Source organism: Cervus canadensis, chromosome 11 (assembly GCF_019320065.1).
Source record: "Cervus canadensis isolate Bull #8, Minnesota chromosome 11, ASM1932006v1, whole genome shotgun sequence".
Lineage (NCBI taxonomy): Eukaryota > Metazoa > Chordata > Mammalia > Artiodactyla > Cervidae > Cervus > Cervus canadensis.
Window position 1 is genome coordinate 21,594,352 of NC_057396.1, and position 18,206 is coordinate 21,612,557.

The 18,206-nt window shown below is 38.0% G+C and overlaps 1 long non-coding RNA gene across 1 annotated transcript; it reads right to left on the minus strand.

The window, feature by feature from the left end:
- Window positions 1-3,116: 3,116 nt before the first annotated feature.
- On the minus strand, window positions 3,117-17,772 carry LOC122450224. Its single transcript, XR_006272085.1, has 3 exons — window positions 17,708-17,772; window positions 8,533-8,535; window positions 3,117-3,132 (listed from the first exon to the last, which is right to left on the minus strand). It is a non-coding gene; the product is annotated as an uncharacterized LOC122450224 (long non-coding RNA).
- Window positions 17,773-18,206: the final 434 nt, after the last annotated feature.

An 18,206-nucleotide genomic window follows, 5' to 3' on the forward strand; every position in this document is an offset into this window, starting at 1 on the left:
TTCCGTTGTATATAAGCATCACAACCTCTTAATTCATTCATCTGTTGATGGACATCTAGGTTGCTTCCATGTCCTAGCTATTGTAAATAGTGCTGCAGTGAACATTGGGGTACATATGTCTTTTTCATTTATGGTATCCTCAGGGTACATGCCTAGTAGTGGGATTGTTGGATCATATGGTAGTTTTATTCCTGGTTTCTTTAGGAATCTCTATAGTGTTCTCTATAGTGGCTGTGTCAGTTTACATTCCCACCAACAGTTCAAGAGGGTTGCCTTTATTTCACACCCTCTCCAGCATTTATTGTTTGTAGATTTTTTGATGATGACCATTCTGACCAGTGCGAGGTGACACCACTGTAGTTTAGATTTGCATTTCTCTAATAATAAGTGATATTGAGCATCTTTTCATGTGTTTGTTAGCTATTTGTATGTCTTTGGAGAAATGTCTGTTCAGATCTTCTGCCCACCTTTTGATTGGATGAGCTGCTTGTATATTTTGGAGAGTAATCCTTTGTTGTAATAACTTTAAATGGAGTGCAGTCTATTAAAATACTGAATTACTATGCTGTAAACCTGAAACTAATACATTGTAAATCAACTTTACTTTAATTAAAGATAAGTAAATTAAGTGAAAAACTCTTACAAATTAAAATACAATGTAATAGAAAAAAAAATGCTAAAGGCCTAAGTAAGGCATTTCACAGAAAAGGAAATACAAACATACAAAAAGGAGCTGAGTGCAAAAAGCACTCCCTGGTGGGTGCTTCTTCTGCTGGGGGTGCAAATTCCATCTCTGGTTGGTAAGTAAGATTCTACATGCCATGCAGGGCTTGACCAGAAATAAATAAATTTTTAAAGGTGCTAAACTCACTGGTAATCAGGAGCACATGAATTAAGACCATAAATACATCATTTCATGTATTCAACTGACAAAATACTTTAAGTCCACATTAACAAGCATTGGTGACAATGCAGAGCAGTGGAAGAACACTTTGGTAGTGTAAAATAGCACAACCACTTTGGAAAACACTTTGACATTAGCTACTAAAATTGGACTTCGCTAGTGGCTCAGCCGGAGAAGGCAATGGCAACCCACTCCAGTACTCTTGCCTGGAAAACCCCATGGACGGAGGAGCCTGGTGGGCCACAGTCCATGGGGTCGCACAGAGTCAGACACGACTGAAGCGACCTAGCAGCAGCAGCAGCAGTGGCTCAGCGGTAAAGAATCCATCTGCCGATGCCGGAGTCACAGGTGTGATCTCCGGGTCAGAAAGATCCCTTGGGGAAGAAAACATCCCACTCCAGTATTCTTGCCTGGGAAATCCCATGGACAGAGGAGCCTGGCAGGCTACAGTCCGTGGGGTGGCAGAGAGTTGGACACAACTTAGCAATTAAATAACAACAACTAAACTTTGAAGTCATGCATGGCTCATGGCCAACAATTCCTCCCCTAAGTAAGTATCCTAGAAAGATTCTTGACCATTTTTACCAAAATATATGTCCAAAAATGTTCATAACACTTTCAACAGCACACAAAACAGGAAACAACCTAAATAAATCAACAATATATAAGTATATAAATTGCTCAAATCTTGTATAGACATTCAGTGGACCATCATACAACATCAAAAAGGAGTGAATGTGAGCCATGCAATAACATGAATGAAGCTCAGGATCATAGTCTTGTGGGATGAAAAGCAAAGCACAGATGATAACACACAACATGACTCCATTTATACAAAGTTTTAAAATGTTAATATTTTGTCTATGGAAAAGCTACAAATAAAAGCAAGAACACTATAAACCCAAAATTCAGAATAGAAGCCGTGACGGAAGAGATGGGAGGGGGAAGAGTCATATAAGGTCCTTCAAAGATACTGATAATGTTCTATTTTCCTAAGTCAAGTGGTAGATATGTGAGTATTCATTAAATCATTTTATGTATGTTCTATAACAACAAAAGATCAGAAGTACACTAATCAAAAAATAAAGCTCAAAAGCATACCATCCTCATTCTCTAATAGCATTTCTGTGGTCCTGAAAAAACTGACAAAGTCTCAAATTTACAGAAAATAAAACTATTATGTGATTGATAAGGCATTCTTTCCTAATAAGTAGAAATTGTAAGTTGACTATCTTCAAGATAAACAAAAATTACCATTCCATTTTATGTAGGATGTGCCAAAAATCCAGATTTTAGATTTTAGCAAGTCTACATTGTAAAATATTTTCCCTTTTAGCTCTTTTAGCAAAAGACTTCTGTGGGTTGACTGAAAAACAAAACACACAGGTGCAGTTGAGAATTGTGTTTAATTCTGTGGCTTTAATGAGGGCTATAGCCTAGGATACAGCCATGTTCTAAGGAATTGTTCCAAGGCCATAAGGGAAAAGGGTATTTAGGAGTTTTTGTGAAAAGGAAAAAGTAGTCAATCATTGAAAGATTATTGCTAATCACAAAAAAAGACATCTCAAGATGATTTTAGTATTTTTCTATGTAGGAAAGATGTAAGAGTCTGGGCTTACTGAAATTATTCCTTTGATATGCATCTTATCAACAACTTCAAATATGCAGATGATACCAGTCTAAAGGCAGAAAGTGAAGTATTAAATTGTCCCTTGATGAGGGTGAAAGAGGACAGTGAAAAAGCTGGCTTGAAACTCAACATTCAAAAAACTAAGATCATGGCACCTGGTCCCATCACTTCATGGCAGAGGAAAAAGTGGAAGCAGTGACATTTTATTTTCTTGGGCTCCAAAATCATTGTGGATAATGACTACAACCATGAAACTAAGAAACTTGCTCCTTGGAAGGAAAGCTCTGACAAGCCTAAACTGTATTATAAAAGCAGAGACATCACTTTGCTGACAAATGTCCATATAGTCAAAGTTACGGTTTTTCCAGTAGTCATGTACAGACGTGAGAGTTGGACTGTGATGACTGAGCACCAAAAAACTGATGCTTTCCAATTGTGGTGCTGTAGAAGACTCTTCAGAGTCCCTTGGACTGTAAGATCAAACCAGTCAATCCTAAAGGAAATCAACCCTGAATATTCTTTGGAAGGACTGGTGCTAGAACTGAAGCACCAGTACATTGGCCACCTGATGTGAAGAGCCATCTCATTGGAAAAGACCCTAGGAAATGATGCTAGGAAAGATTGAAGGCAGAAAGAGAAGGGGGCGGCAGAGATTGAGATGGTTAGATAGTATCACCGACTCACTCAGTGACATGAATTTGAGCAAACTCTGGAAATAGTGGAGGAGCGAGGAGCCTGGTGTGCTGCCGTCCATGCGGTCACAAACAAGTTGGACACCACTTAGCGACTGAACAACAACATGTGTGCTATGGAGGGCCAGAATCCTTTCTCTGCCCAAAATTCCCCTCAGGGCATAACAGGTGGCTTTATGGCTGCTACACACTTTGTTTGCTGAAATGACGGGAGGGACCTACTTTGTCCACATATGGGACGTTGCTACATGTGGCACGTTGCTACAGAAGACAAAAACATGACTTGGAATAAAAACCAGAAAGCTACCACCCAGGAAAAGCAAATAGAAACTTCTATAATGCAGCAAGTACTGTGACATAAATTTGGGCTCCAGATGACTTAATTTTTTTTCACTCAGGATCACTATTAAAGTAAAAAATATTCCTCCTCAAAATATCAGAATGGAAAGAATGGATGAGGCAGAAATGACAAATACAATTTTGCTTGTATTTTTTAAATGATCAGATACTTGACTCTCGAAGTGGGGGGCATTTTTAGAGGAAGTGATAGCTAACTTTACTGAGCACTTATGGACTAGGTGATATTCTGAGTGCTTTGCATGTATTACTCATTTCATCCTCCCAAGTAAGTTCGATTGTTCTTTTTTTTTTAATACCTGCTTCACAAGTGAGTAAACCACCACAGAAAGGTTTATTTGCCCAAAAACTCTACTAATAAAGGTAGAGACAGGATTCTAAGCTAAGCAATCTGTCTCTCTATAGACTGAGGTGAGATATAAGAGGATTCTGGTTTAGAGAAACCGTACCTGTGAAAGATGAACAATTAAGAGAAAAAGCCTTCAAAGAGTTCTCTGAGGAGGTGCTATTTGAGTTGAGAAAGACAATGGGGATCTTGGCACGCAGAAGACCATTTACTGTTGGGGTAACCACAGGTCCCAGATTGCTGGTGCAATTCTAGTTTAACCCTACTTTCCAAGCATGATTGTTAGTAGCTCCACCTTTCTCAAAAGTATAGGTTTGGGTGATAAATGATATATTCTGTCTACTTATGGAGCATTTTAACCTGAACTTAATTTAAGCAGTGATCCTAGAGAATCTTAACCATAGTATTTTCCGAAGTATTTCTGCGCATGTATCATTCACAGCTAGAGGGTAGCCTAGAGTGAATGAATTCCCTGCCTGGAGTCCCATGCCCTTAAGGGGCTGTAACTCTTTCACTTTTGTAAGCTAACTTTATTGGCAAGGCCTAGATGGCCTCGAGGCCATCTCTGAAGAGGTGGAGACATTGTGGAGTTGGGGGGAGGGTGGATAAATATATGGTCTCTGCCTCGGGTAAAAGCTAAGGGCAGAAATTAAATGGGGCTTTCAGCCCCAGGGGTTCACTGGTGGCTCAGACAGTAAGGAATCTGCCTGCAATGCAGAAGACCTGGGTTTGATCCCTGGGTCAGGAAAGTCCCCTGGAGGAGGGCATGACAACCCATTCCAGTATTCTTGCCTGGAGAACCCCATGGACTAAGAAGCTTGGAGGACTACAGTTCAAAGGGTCACAAAGAGTCAGACACAACTGAGCAACTAACACTTTTCAGCTCCTGTTGGAGAGGAAGGTTTAGAATTTCAGACCTGAGGAAGCAAAGGTAAGAACACTGGAAGCTCTGAAACAATTTGTTGTTGTACTTACTGTCTCAAACACCTCTCCAGAGTAATCCACATAGCAAGCAGCTTAAAACCAAAGGAACAGGGTGCTGAATAGACTGTCTGGAACCCAGCCGTTTTTTCTGCAGCACTATAGAATGGGTGTCAGCGGCTTCAGGGGGTTCATGTGTTGTCTTCTGGGGCCACCAGATTAGAGAGATGTTCTCTGTAAATCAAGGAACTCTTGTACTAAGGGGTGAAAAGCTTTGGGAAAGTATTTCCACTTAAAATTGTTAGTTATGTTGGGACTTCAGTGGTCCTCAGGTTAAGAATCTGCCTTCCAAAAAAAAAAAAAAGAATCTGCCTTCCAGTGCAGGGGCTGCAAGTTCAGTCCCTCATTGGGGAACTGAGATCCCACATGCCAGGGAGTAACTAGGCTAGTGTGCCACAAGTAGAAAGCCCGCCCATGCAGGCAAAATTAAAGATAAAATTATCAGTCTTGTTATTTGAAGAAGAGGATTCTCAATTTTTGTTCCCTCAACTTCATAAAAAGATGAGCAGTGATCCTAGTAACTTATTTTATGCTAAATCTCATTATTTTGATGGCAAGTCAAGGAAAATGGGCAGAGGGCAAACCAATGCTGTGATTTGTTTCTGAATGAGCTGGTTCTGAGCTCATCTGATGAACATGAAAATACTGTAACATGAACTGACAGTTGAAAAAGTTTTTATTTTTACAAATGCTAAATATGCATTGTTCAAACTAGATAGGGTAAAGAGCCCCTACTCCATTAGCCTGCAGACATTACTGAGTAAGTATTCACATTCAGAGCAGATTCTAGAGATTTCTTGAAGCAGAAGTTTGTTAGAGTGACATTTTTGTTTCCTTTCTTGGCTAGCTGTATTTAGTCATATTAGAAAAACTATGGTACATCTTTTCCCTTTTCCATTCTTGTTCACGTTTTAGTTGGGAATCTCTATTGGTAAAATCTAAAAAACTGAACCATTCAAGGATGTGAGATATCTTTATCTTAAACTAAGCTACGAGAGCTATTGTCTCTTTTACAAATGACATTAAAAGCAGTTTTATTTTTCTCACCAAAGAATTTATATTTAAAATTTTTATTTATTATTATAGTTCTTCTCTATTTCTACTTTCAGGTTTGAAAAATTAATAATAATGAATCACTATTTTATGATTATATTCAGTTCACAGCAAGTGATGCTTTCCTTCTGTATTACTGATACAGTGTTGACTTTTTTTCGTTGCACTGGATCTTCCTTGCCAGGTTCCGGCTTTCTCTAGTTGCAGTGAGCAGGGACCACTCTCCAGTTGCAGTGCATCAGCTTCTCATTGTGGTCGCTTCCATTGTTAGGGAGAACAGACTCTAGGCTTTAGGAGCACGGTCTCTGGAGTTGTGCCACGTGACTTAGCTGCCCTATGGCATGTGGGATCTTCCCGGACCAGAGATCCAACCCGTATGTCTTGCATTGGCAGATGGATTCTTAAACACTGAACCACGAGGGAAGTCCTTGACTTTTAAAATAAACCTAAATAAAAGTGTAGCAATCCAAAAAAAGAAAAAATGTAGCAATCAAGAGCACTGCTTTTGACCCTGAGGAATAAAATCTTAACAAATCTACCGTCCAGGAGATAACAACTATAAACTCTGGACAAAAAACAACCACTTGAAGGATCTGAGCATTAAATATAGGTCTTAAAAAGGAATCAAAACTTGAAAGAAAGTTCTGAGAAAGGGTGTGTACCCCATTTAGGCAGCATTATTCTAACAACAGGCTATAATTTCAGCATGACATTGGGTGGTTGAAGCACTTATAGGAAACCAATCAGATTCCTGGACTGATGAGCCATAAACTAGAGCTTTGGATATTTAAATACAGCCACTCAAAAGTGAGAAAGGGAATTGTGAAAAGGAGAAAAGTAGAGTATCCCTGGGTTCTTGTGTAGACTCTGCCCAAGTCTCTGACTGACTCTTCTGCCATAGACACAGAGCACCTCAAAAAGGATGAAAAAAATCAGCTGAGCTTTGAGCTGTTACCCACCCCAGAGGAAATAGTTTAAAGTTTGAATTTAATCAAATTAATTGTACTGCTAAAACAAAAACGTTGACACACACATCTTTTCTTCCTTTTAGATGTAACAGAATCTAGTCTGAACGAAATAACAATGTGCAGCATACAATAAAAAATTACTCAATATATAAAGAACCAGGAAAATGTGACCCATTCTCAAAAGACAGTTAAGATCAAGATGTTAGAATTATCAGATTAATGTTCAATTAAGTAAAGGAAAACAAACAATAAAAAATTAGAAAACCCCAACAGATAACAAAATATAAACAAGACCAAAATGAAAAATTTAGAATTTAAAACATTCAGTATTTGAAATAAAAGACTAATTGAATTGGCTTTATAACATGCTACATATTTATGTAAAGGAAAAAGTATAATATTTTATTATAGTGTATATAATACGTGTAGATAGAATACATACGACAATAACAGGAGCTAATAAATGGAACTAAGTGATTACAAAGTTACTACATTTCATGGGAAGAAACAGTCCTAACTCTAAAAGTGGACTGTGGAAAGTTAACAATGGATATTTTAATCCCTAGTGCAATCACTAAGAAAATTAAGTAAAAGGCATAGCTAAAATGTCAATTGTTGTTCAGTTGCTCAGTCATGTCCCCCATGACTCTGTGACCCCATGGACTGCAGAACACCAGGCCTTCCTGTCCCTCACCATCTCCAGGATTTTGCCCAAGTTCATGTCCACTGTGTTGGTGATACCATCCACCCATCTCATCCTCTGACGCCCTCTTCTGCCCTCAATCTTTCCCAGCATCAGGGACTTTTCCAATGAGCCAGCTGTTCAAATCAGGAGACCAAAATGCTGGAGTTTCAGCTTCAGCATCAATCCTTCCAATGAGTATTCAGGGAAGATTTCCTTTAAGATTAACTGGTTTGATCTCCTTGTTGTCCAAGGGACTTTTAGGAGTCTTCTCCAGCACCACCGTTCAAAACCATCAATTCTTTGGTGCTCTGCCTTCTTTATGGTCCAGCTCTCACAACCGTACACGACCACTGGGATGACCATAGCCTTGACTATACGGACCTTTGTTGGCAGAGTGATGGCTCTACTTTTCAACACACTGTCTAGGTTTGTCACAACTTTCCTGCAAAGAAGCAATCGTCTTCTGATTTTATGACTGCAGTCACCATCCACAGTGATTTCAGAGCCCAAGAAGAGGAAATCTGTCACTGCTTCCACTTTTTCCCCTTCTATTTGCTATGAAGTAGTGGTGAAGAGGAATATTTAAAAATTTGCACCCCGCTAGAAATAACCTCCCAGGGACGGCGGAGCCTGGTGGGCTGCCGTCTATGGGGTCACGTAGAGTCAGACACGACTGAAGTGACTTAGCAGCAGCAGCAGCAGCAGAAATAACCTCATGCTCCTTCTGCTTCTGCAACTCAGCTAACTCCTTGCAAAGTCATGTAAGTTACATTGTTTTGGGGAAAACAGAAACTTATAACAATACTAGGAGCTGAACCTTACCTCACTCACCCTTGTCAATTACCCAGGCCCTGTAATCCTGCTTAACAATGTTTATTTGTGTAAAGGTCAGGCATCCCCTCTGATGTGTCCTAACCTGCTGGTCCCACGTGCATGAAACCCCTAGTTTGAACTAACCTGTTAACAGTTAACACTGCCCACTAAAGTCTGGTATCATGCACTGTCTATTAAAACTCTGTAACTCCTTTGTTCCAGGCTCAGAGCTGGAAGTGTTAACTCCTCTGGGCCCACATCGTAATAAACCTGAGTTCTCCCAACTCTCCAAGTGCGGTGCTTGGTTTCTCCATGAACTCTGCAAGAGTGGGGCCGGACGCTGGGATCTTAGCTTTTTTAATATTCAGTTTTAAGCCATTTTTTCCCCACTCTCCTCTTTCACCCTCATCAAAAGGTTCTTTAGTTCCTCTTTGCTTTCTGCCACTAGAGTGGTATCATCTGCATATCTGAGGTTGTTGATGTTTCTCCCGCCTATCTTGATTCCAGCTTGTAACTCATCTAGCCTGGCATTTCTCATGATGTGTTCAGAATATAGGTTAAATAAACAGAGTGACAACAGACAGCCCTGACATACTCCTTTATCAATCCTAAACCAACCAGTTGTTCTATACAGGGTTCTAACTGTTGCATCTTGACCCACATACAGGTTTCTCAGGAGACAGGTGAGATGGTCTGTTATTCTCATCTGTTTAAGAGCTTTCCACAGTTTGTTATGATCCACACAATCAAAGGCTTTAGTGTAGTCAATGAAACAGAGGTAGATGTTTTTCTTGAATTCTCTCGCTTCCTCTATGAGCCAACAAATGCTGGCAATTTGATTTCTGGTTCCTCTGCCTTTTCTAAGCCCAGCTTCAATAATTGGAAGCTCTTGGTTCATGTAATGTTGAAACCTAGAATGCAAGATTTTAAGCATGACCTTACTAACATGGGAGATGAGTGCAATTGTCTGATGGTTTGAACATTCATATGCTTCCCTAGTAGCTCAAAAAGCCAACAGGTAATCTTAAACAGGAATTTTAAAAGTAAAAACCTGAAAAAGAAGGCAGAAAATAAAGAACAGTAAATGAGACAAATATAGAAAGCAAATAATAACATGAGAGACCTAAATCCAACCGTATCAATAATTACTTAAAATGTTAATGGAGCAAACATAACAATCAAAGACATAAATTAACAAAATGTAATTAAAAGCAAAACCCAACTAAGCTTTACACAAGAGATGTACTTTAAATATAAAAACATATATAAATGGATGGAAAAAGAAGAGATATACCAATATACCATGTGCAATGGACTAAATGTTTTTGTCCCCTTTAAAATTCATATGTTGAAATCTTTACCCCCAGTGTAATGGTATTGGGAAGTGGGACCTCTGGGAAAGTAATTAAGTCATGATGGTAGCACTGTCATGAATGAAATTAGTGCCCTTATAAAAGAGGCTGTAGAGCACTTTCTAGTCCTCTTTCAACTATATAAGGATACAAGTAGTCTTGCCACCCAGAAGAGGGCCTTCACCAAAACTTGACCATGTTGGCACCCTGATCTGGACATTGATCCTTTAAAACTAAGAAATAGGTTTTGGTTGTTTATAAGCCACCTAGTCTATGGTATTCTATTATAGCAGGCCCAGATGATGAAAGACATCCTGCAAAATAACCATAGGAAGGCTAGAGTGGCTATTAATATTGGACAAAATAGATCTTATAACATTTTATACTGGTGAAAGCATCAACTAATCAGGAAGCCGTGAAAGTATGAGTTATCCAGTCATGTCTGACTCTTGGCCACCGTGGAGTATAACCCACCAGGCTCCTCTGTCCATGGAATTCTCCAGGCAAGAATTCTAGGGTGGGTAGCCATTTCCTTCTCCAGGGGATCTTCCCAACCCAGGGACTGAACCCAGGTTTCCTGCATTGCAGGCAGATCCTTTACCATCTGAGTCATCAGGGAAACATATAATAATCATAAATGGGTATGAGCCTAATAACAGAGCTTCAGAAATACATGTAACAAAAGTTGAAAGAACAAAATGGAGAAACAGACAATTCTACAATAATGGTAGGAGATTTTAACATCTTGTAGGAAGAGGTAGAACAAGAGACTCCCTCCCAAAAATCAGCAAAAATATAATCTAAACATACTGTCAACCACCTTGATCTAATTGATGTTCATAGACTGCTACATCCAACCAGAGAATACACATTCCTTTCTAGAGGTGCTTTCACAACAATATATCATATGCTATGCATTAAAAAAACTCTCAATTAAAATGAAATTATTATAATCATACAAGGTATGTTCTTTGGCCAAAACAAGAACTAGAAATCAAAAGCAGTAAAAAATTTAGAAAACATCCAAAAATTTTAAACCAGCAACTCATTTTAAATGATATATGGCTCAAGAAAGAAATCACAAGAGATATTAGAAAATATTTAAAACTGAAAAATAGTAAATCCACAGTATGTCAAAATTTGTACAATGCCATTTATACTGTGCTGAGAGGAAATGTATGGTTTTAAATGCTCGTGTTAGAAAAAGGAAAAAGGTCTTAAATCAATGATCTAATGTTCCACTGTAAGACTGTAAGATAGTCAACAAAGAAGAGCAAAATAAACTCAAAGTAAGTGTAAGGAAGGAAATAATAAAGATAAGAGAATAAGACAATGAAATAGAAAACAGACAAAAGAAAGAAAATAGCAAAGCCAAAACTCTGGCTCATTGAAACCAGGCATAGAAGGAATGTATCTCAACATAATAAAGCCATATATGACAAACCCACAGCAAACATTATCCTCAATGGTGAAAAATTGAAAGCATTTCCTCTAAAATCAGGAATAAGACAAGGGTGCCCATGCTCACCACTGCTATTAAACATAGATTTGGAATGTTTGCTGATAGCCACAGCAATCAGATAAGAAAAAAATAAAAGGAATTCAGATAAGACAAGAAGAAGTAAAACTCTCACTGTTTGCAGATGACATGATCCTTTACATAGAAAACCCTAAAGACTCCACCAGAAAATTACTATAGCTAATCAATGAATATAGTAAAGTTGCAGGATATAAAATTAACACACAGAAATCCCTTGCATTCCTATACACTAACAATGAGAAAGCAGAAAGAGAAATTAAGGGAACAATCACATTCACCATTGCAATGAAAAGAATAAAATACTTAGGAATAAATTTACCTAAAGAAACAAAAAACCTATATATAGAAAACTGTAAAACACTGATGAAAGAAATCAAAGATGACACAATTAGATGGAGAAATATACCAAGTTTGTGGGTTGGAAGAATCAATACAGTGAAAATGAGTATACCACCCAAGCAATCTATAGATTCAATGCAATCCCTATCAAGCTACCAATGGTATTTTTCACAGAACTAGAACAAATATTTTCACAATTTGTATGGAACACAAAAAAACTCAAATAGCCAAAGCAATCTTGAGAAAAAAGAATGGAACTGGGGGAATCAACCTGCCTGACTACAGACTATACTACAAAGTTACAGTTATCAAGACAGTATGGTACTGGCACAAAGACAGAAATATAGATCAATGGAACAAAACAGAAAGCCCAGCTATAAACCCACAAACCTAAAGACACCTTATCTTTGACAAAGGAAGCAAAAATATACAATGGAGAAAACTGGTCAACCACCTGTAAAAGAATGAAACTAGAACACTTCCTAACACCATACACAAAAATAAACTCAAAATGGATTAAAGATCTAAATGTAAGACCAGAAGCTATAAAACTCTTAGAGGAAAACATAGGCAGAACACTCTGACATAAATCACAGCAAGATCCTCTATGACCCACCTCCCAGAGTAATGAAAATAAAAACAAAAAATAAGTACATGGGACCTAATTAAACTTAAAAGCTTTTGCACAACAAAGGAAACTATAAGCAAGATGAAGAGGCAGTCATCAGAATGGGAGAAGATAATAGCAGGTGAAACAACTGACAAAGAATTAATCTCCAAGCAACTCCAATTAATTAATTTCCAATTAATATACAAGTAGCTCATTCTGCTTAATACCAGAAAAATCAATGACCCAATAAAAAAATGGGCCAAAGAACTAAATAAACATTTCTCCAAAGAAAACATACAGATGGCTAACAAACACATGAAAAGATTCTCAACATCACTCATTATCAGAGAAATGCAAATTAAAACCACAATGAGGAACCATCTCAGGATGGTTAGAATGGTTGCTATCAAAAAGCCTACAAACAATAAATGCTGGAGAAGTTGTGGAGAAAAGGGAACCTTCTTACACTGTTGGTGGGAATGCAAACCAGTATAGCCACAATGGAGAAAAGCGTGGAGATTCCTTAAAAAACTGAAACTAGAACTGCTCGCAGTTCAGTTCAGTTCAGTTGTTCAGTCACATCCAACTCTTTGCGACCCCATGGCCTGCAGCACACCAGTCTTCCCTGTCCATCACCAACTCCCAGAGCTTGCTCAAACTCATATCCATTGAGTTGGTGATGCCATCCAACCATCTCATCCTCTGTCATCCCCTTCTTCTCCTGCCCTCAATCTTTCCCAGCATCAGGGTCTTTTGCAATAAGTCAGTTCTTTACATCAGGTGACCAAAGTATTGGAGTTTCAGCTTCAGCATCATTCCTTCCAATGAATATTCAGGAATGATTTCTTTTAGGATTGACTGGTTTGATCTCTTTGCGGTCCAAGGGACTCTCAAGCATCTTCTCCAACACCATGGTTCAAAAGCATCAATTTTGAAGTGCCATATGACCCAGCAATCCCACTGCTGAGCATATACACCAGGGAAACCAGAACTGAAAGAGACACATGTACCCCAATGTTCATTGCAGCACTGTTTACAATAACTAGGACCTGGAAGCAACCTAGATATACATTGGCAGACAAGTGGATAAGGAAGTTGTGGTACATAGACACAATGGAATACTACTCAGCTATAAAAAATAACATGTTTGAGTCAGTTCTAATGAGGTGGACAAAACTGAAGCCTATTATATAGAGTGAAGTAAGTCAGAAAGAGAAACACCAATACAGTATATTAACGCATATATATGGAATTTAGAAAGATGGTAATGATGACTCTATATGCAAGACAGCAAAAGAGACACAGATGTAAAGAACAGACTTTTGGACTATGCGGGAGAAGACAAGGGTGGGGCGATATGAGAGATTAGCATTGAAACATGTATATTACCATGTGTAAAATAGATGACCAGTGCAAGTTTGATGCATGAAGCAGGGCACTCAAAGCTGGTGCTCTGGGACAACCCATAGGGAAGGGGTGGGGAGGGAGGTCAGAGGGGGGTTCAGGATGGGGGAACACATGTGTACCCATGGCTGATTCATGTCGATGTATGGTAAAAACCAACACAATATTGTAAAGTGATTAGCCTCCAATTAAAATAAATAAATAAAATTTCTTTTGAAAAAAAAAAACATACTTTGGAAATTTGATAACCCTCATGAATTGTGTTCCCCTCAAATTTACACATTGAGGCTCTAATCTGTAGTGTTACTGTATTTGAAGATAGGGCATTAAAGAAAATAATTAAGATAAATGAGGTCGTAATAGTGGAGCCCTAATCCTATATGACTAGTATCCTCATAAGAAGAGGAAGGGACACCGATGACATGTGCGTACAGAGAAAAGGTCGTGTGAAAACAGAGTAAGAAGGAGCCAATCTACAAACCAAGGAGTGAGGCCTTAGGAGAAACAAACTAAGCATACCTTGATACTGGACTTCCAGATTACAAAAATGTAAGAAGATAAATTTCTCTTGTTAAAACCACCCAGTCTGTAATAAGGGCTATATAATGGCAGTGAGACAGTGGTTATATGCAATCCAGGAAGTGAGTGCCAGGAATAAATCACTTTGACCTTGGATTTCACAGCCTCTAGAGTTATGAGAAATAAACCTCTGTTTAGGTCACCAAGTCCATGATGTTTTTATTATATCATGAAATAATAAAGGCAGCCTAAGCTAAGACAGATAGGAAGATTCAGTAATTGTTATATTGCTAATTCTTTCCAAATTGATCTATGGACTCAACATAATTTCATCAAAATCTCTGCAGGTATTATTTGGTAGAAATTGATAAGCTGATTCTAAAACTTACACAAGCATACCTTATTTTGTTACACTTCCCTTTATTGTGCTTTGCAGATACTGTGTTTTTATATAAATTGAATTTGTGGCAACCCTGCATCCAGCAAATCTATTGATGCCATTTTCCCAAGAGCATTGGCTCCCTTCATGTCTCTGTGTCACATTTTGGTAATTCTCACAATAGGGCAAAGTTTTCCATTATTATTATATTTGTTATTTGATCTCTGATGTTACTACTGCAAAAAGGTTACTACTAACTGAAAATTGAGATGATGGTTACAATTGTTTTTAGCAATTAAGAATTTTAAAATTAATATGTATACTTTTTTTTTAGAAATAATGCTACTGCACACTTAATGGTCTATAGTATAATGTAAACATAGCTTGAATGTGCCCTGGGAAACCAAAAAATTCATGTGACTTTCTTTATTATGATAGTCATTTTGTTGCAGTGGTCTGGAACTAAAGTCACATATCTCTGAGTTATGCCTATATAGAAATGTGGAGGAGCTATAATAACTAATACAATCTTGAAAAAGAAGAACAAATTGGAGACCTTATACCATGTAATTTCAAGTCATGTGGTGTTGGCAAAAGGATATGCCAGTGACTCTCCCCAAGGACAATTTTGTCCCCCAGGAGACATTTGACAATACATGGAGACATTTTTATTTGTCACAATTAGGAAATGGGTACTAGAGGCATCTAATGAGCTGAGAGGTCAGGGACACTGCCAACTATCCTATTATATAATGCACAGGGGGCTTCCCAGGTGGTGTTAGTGGTGAAGAACCCGCCTGCCAATGCAGGAGATGCAAGAGATGCATGTTTGATCCCTGGGTTTGGAAGATCCTCTGGAGGAGGGCATGGCAACCCACTCCAGTATTCTTGCCTGGAAAATCCCACTGGGACAGAGGAGCCTGGCGGGCTGTAGTCTGTGGGGTTGCAAAGAATTGGCCATAACTGCACACACACACACGCACAGTAGCTACATGTCACACTTGAAGTGTGACTAGTACACAGACCTGACTTTTCAATTTTATTTCATCTTAGTGAATTTAAATTTAATAGCCATGTTAGTTAGTAGCTGCCATATGGGATAGTGCAAGTCTATGCGGAGAGCTGAATGGATGGGTGAGGAGTAGGAAAACACTAACACAGCACCTAAGTTGGGCAAAAATTACAAGTCCCTGTTGTGTGGGGTGGGTTACTTTATAAAACATTTTCCCTCATAGTGAGAGCCAGGCTCTCTGAGCTGTGGCTTCCTGAGACCTGGCACTGTGGAGGAGTGGTTTGAGCGGGGGTCAGGTGGGTGGTACAGGGGTAAAGAATCTACCTGCCAATGCAAGAGATGAAAGAGATGTGGGTTTGATCCCTGGGTTGGGAAAATCCCCTGGAGTAGCAAGTGGCAACCCACTCCAGTATTCTTACCCAGAAAATTCCATGGACAGAGGAACCTGGCAGGTCCATGGGGTCACAGAGAGTCAGACACATCAGAAGTGACTTAGCACGCATGCATAATGTGAGGGACAACAAACCTCTCCACAAGAAAGAATTATTTGGCTCAAGATGTCAACAGTGCTGAAATTGAGAAACCTTGTGATAGGCAAATATATCCATGCAACAGGGCAAAAGAGTCCAGAAAAAAATTTACAGAGTCAACTGATTTTCGGAAAAGTGCTGATGTAATTCACTGAGAAAGTATTTTCAATAAATGACGATTAAAAATGGATACTTGTATAAAAACAATGACTATGATATTATATACATAATATTAATATTATAGTATTATACTTAATATTATCTGTAACAACTAATTCCATATTGGCCAAAGATCTAAATGGAAAATCACTGTGGTGGCTCAGTGGTAAAGAATCTGCTTGCCAATGTAGGAGACACGGGTTTGCTCCTTGGTCCAGGAAGATCCCACATGCTGTGGAGTAACTTAGCCCGTGCGCCACAACTACTCAGTCTGTGCTCTAGAGCTGGGAAACTGCAACTGCTGAGCCCATGTGCATAACCACCGAGGCCCATGCTCCACAACAAGAGAAACCATCACAGCGAGAAGCTTGCACAGCAACGAAGACTCAGCACAGTCAAAAATAAATAAATAAATTTATTTTTAATGTAAAACTAAAATTTCAATGCTTCTAGAGAAAAGACAACACGAGAGAGTATCTTTTCTACCTCGACACAGGCAAATATTTGTTTGACAGAACATAAAGTACATTTAACATAAAAGAAGAAATTGATATATTGGCTTCATCAAAATGAAAATTTTCTGTTCCTCAAAAAGCTATTAAGAAAAGCTACAAAGTTGGAGAACATATTTACAATACATATATCTCATAAAATTATTTATAACCTGATATATAAGGAATGCCTGAAGATTATTAAGAAAAAGACAGCTCAATTTTAAAATGGGCAAGATACTTGAACACATACTTTACAAAGTAAGATATATGAGTGTTCAACATATCATAAGTCACCAGGGAAATGCAAATTAGAACTACTATGTGATATTACTACCCACCCTCTAGAATGACTAACATTTATAAGACTTTATTAAGTGTTGGAAAAGATATGAAGCTCAAACTCATATACATTACTGCTGGAAGTAAAAGGTGGTAAAACCACATTGGGAAACTGAAACTTTCTTCTGTTTTAAACATACACATATTCTAAATAACTAGCAGTCCATTCCCAGGTTTTTAGCTGAGAGAAATAAAAAGTGTGCATCCATAAAAAGACCTGGACAAGAATGTCCATAGTATCTTTATTCATAATAGTCCCAAATTGGAAATAATTGAGATGTTTATCAATAAGAGATTGGATAAACAAATTGCATAATATCCAGGTAATAAAATATTGCTCAGCAATAAAAATCAAAGAATTATTGTTATACATAACAACATTTATATTGTAACATAATATAAAACAATATATTTGAATTTCAAAAACAAAATATAATTGAAATTCAAAAACATTTAATTGTGAAAAAGAAGACTGGCACGAAAGAACACACTGTATATGATTCTAATTATATAAATTCTGAAGGCAAAGATGTGTTAAACAGAACAGAAAAAGAACATGAAGAAAAATTCTGGAAATGTGCTTGGTTGGGATATTAGTTACATGCTGGGACAGACTGAGGGCATGAAGGGAAGGGGGCAAAAGAGGATGAGATGGTTGGATGGCATGAGTCTAGAACAAACTCCTAGAAGAAAACAGGCAAACACTTTTGATATGATAATGCAAATCAAATTTCATAGCAAATTTCAATGCAAATGCAAATCAAAATTCATAACAATTTTTTGGGGGGGATCTGACTCCTCAGGCAAAGGAAGAAAAGAGCAAAAATGAAATGGAACTTAATTAAACTTAAAAGCTGTTGCATAGCAAAGGATATCATCAGCAAAATTAAAAGACAACGTATTGAATGGGAGAAATATTTTCAAATGATATGTCTGATAAGGGATAAATATCCAAAATATATAAACAGCTCATATAACTCAATAATAAAAAAAACTAAGAACATGATCAGAAAATAGGCAGAAGACCTGAATAGGTACTTTTCCAAAGAAGTCATACATATAGCCAACAAGCAAAAGAAAAATTGCTCAGTGTTACCAGT